We start from the raw sequence: 2,821 nt of genomic DNA on the forward strand, positions 1-2,821 counted from the left end.
TGATTCATTAACACATTTCCCCCTATACATTATTTTTAAAAAATTGAAATTATGCCATGCTGAAATTAATTAATTTCAGTATGAGCTCATGGATTCTTATTTTTTCCATGGATTATCATCCATCACTATTATTTATTCAGATTCCCAAACTATCCTAGATTTGGCCAGTGGGAGTTGCCTTAAGCTGCTTTCTATGTCCTTTTGACACTCTTCTGTTGTTTTTTGAACAATACAGTTTGGGACAAGATGATGACTCAAGTACATCATATACTTTCTCATTTTCGGCCCTGGAGTCAGCCATTTCTCTAAAGATTTCTGGTTCCTTTTAGTGGAGAATGATATTTAGAAACCAAGATCTATATGCTAGATGTTCTAAATGCTACTAAGAAAGATGTCATTTTTACTTTTAATATTTAATTTAATATTTTGGTATTTCTCTTTGTATTTTTTCCTATACATTGTTTTTACAAACTTAAAATTGAACCATGTTGAAATTTGTACTCCCAATTTTTCATTTAACACTATAACATGAATTTTTTCCTATTTTTTTCCTAAACAACTTTTTAGATGGTTAAATAATTTTCAATAGTGAATAATGCCAAAAATTACTTTTGCATTTGGCATTGCTGAAAAATTAAGTTGTTTCCAAAGTATTTTGTAATTCACAATAAATAATAATGAATACATTTTCTTAAAAGATGCTTTCAGAAGGAGTCTCAATTTTAATTCTCACAACAATCCTGAGCTAGGATTGTCCGTATATAGGAGAAAATCTTGGAACTATGTGACTCAGAGATATTCCATGATCATAAGTTCAGTGGAACCAGGATTAAGCTCAGTACCTCTGGTTGACTTATGTTGTTGGTCGCCTGCTTATGTATATGCATCCTAACTTTAATGTGCATTGTGTCTCCACAATTCCAGTACACCACAGATACTCAATGAAAGTTTATCATTTGGTAAAGAGAAGCCTGAAAAGCCTTCGACCCAAGCAAATCTTGGGGAAGCTTTTCCACTGGGAGTCAGCTATAAAAGCACATCTCCCTCCTTTTGGACACTGGTGACCAGACGTCTTAATTATTGCAATTCTTTGCAGGGGATGCCATCAGCAAGGAAGGAAGAGAAAAGCAATCTATTTAGACAGGGAGGGGTAAACCCAATAAATTTGCCAGCTGCATTTGCTATCTTAGCAGCAAAACAAGCCATCCCACACTGCCTTCAACTGTAACACAAGACAGAGGACACGGTAATAAACTACTCCATGGTAGGGATCCTTATCTACAGCAGATTACAGGCCCAGAGACCACATGGGGACAAATGTGTAATTAATGATATTGTTCCAATTAGGGCCTGGTTCAGCTGAAAATTAAAAGCACAAAATCAAAATCTCTCCATCCTTAGCCACTTCCTCGCAGACTTCCGGACCAAGAGGCTTTTTGATGTTGATTGTCTCCTTGCAGCTTTCAGTTGAGGAAGAGCCAAATTACACCACTAGTGCTAATTATCCCTCTCCTGAGATTGCAAATTCCTAGTTAATAGGGGAATCAGTCTAAACCACTTACTGAGTTTCCAAGGTGGCAGCTCTGCACTGGGGACCTGGGTCAATACAGACCTCACCAGCATGAATATTTCCTCCTGAGTCCATTTACCAGAAACGTGAAAGACTTTAGGACTTTGAAGAAAGAGTGGGAATAATAGATGATCCTGCAGAAAAAGAGAAAGCATCTCTTCCCCTGGATCCTCTAACTCAGTCCATGGCTTCATCATCTTCTTGGCTTCTTCCACCTTACTCTTCCATACATACCCTTGACACGGAAGTACTCATCCAGACCTGTTGCTTTTGCTGTTTAAATGTTTCTCATATCTTATATAACCTGTCTTCACAGCCATTGTGTTTAGTTAAGTCAGTCCCAGGGTCATTCAGGTGATAAGAAGTAGAACCAGTACTTGAACTCAGAATCTAGGTGCCAAGATTCATACTTTTTGCAGTCTGGTTTGTGTTTTTATTTAGTTCGCTAGTCTAATTGCAGCAAGACATGTTTCAGTTGGGAAAGCTTAAGGAACGACTCTTGTCCCCTAATTATAATTAGAATCAGGTTATTGTCATTGGTAAATTTTCTACAGGATGTCATAGCAAAGTGAGAAAGGGATCGTGCTAGATCTTCTCACTGGCCCCTCTGGATCTTCCACCAGTCTCTATCCGCTCTGTGCCCCAGAAGGCCAACTTCTCTGGATTGCTTTGCTCACACTCCCTTGTCCTCTGGCTGTGGTTGGGTTTGGTCAATGGAAAGCACCAGCAGGAGAATGGAACACGGAGCCTGACTCGTTCTCTGGCTGAGTAGTGTGACTAATTATATCTTTATAGCTCCTATCAGATGACTCTCTTTGACAGCTCTAGCTCTCTCTTTTGGTCCCACTAACCACTCCCCACACTTGTCCTTTCAGACTAAGGAGCAGCTATGGCCCCCGCCGTTGCTAGCCCTGGTGTGCTGCACCACCCATTGTTGGCTTCTTTGATCCTTCTCACACCTCTATAACTAGCCCTTCCATTAAATCCTCCTTTATTACCTGTGTGAGTGTGCCATCTCTTTCCTGCCTGGGCTATAATTTATTTAGGGGTTTGAGTAACTCAGATATAGTCACAAGAAGTAGAGATACATAGACAAGGATCATTTGTGGCATACTTGATTCTAATCAATTCTGAGCCCTTAATATGGGTGTTGAGAGCTTCTGCTATGTGTTGTTATCAATATTACTAATGATAATAATAGTAGCAAGCTTTTATTATACTCTTACCACATGCCAGACACTGTTCTAACCA

Source organism: Pteropus vampyrus, unplaced genomic scaffold, assembly GCF_000151845.1.
Source record: "Pteropus vampyrus isolate Shadow unplaced genomic scaffold, Pvam_2.0 Scaffold334, whole genome shotgun sequence".
Classification (NCBI taxonomy): domain Eukaryota; kingdom Metazoa; phylum Chordata; class Mammalia; order Chiroptera; family Pteropodidae; genus Pteropus; species Pteropus vampyrus.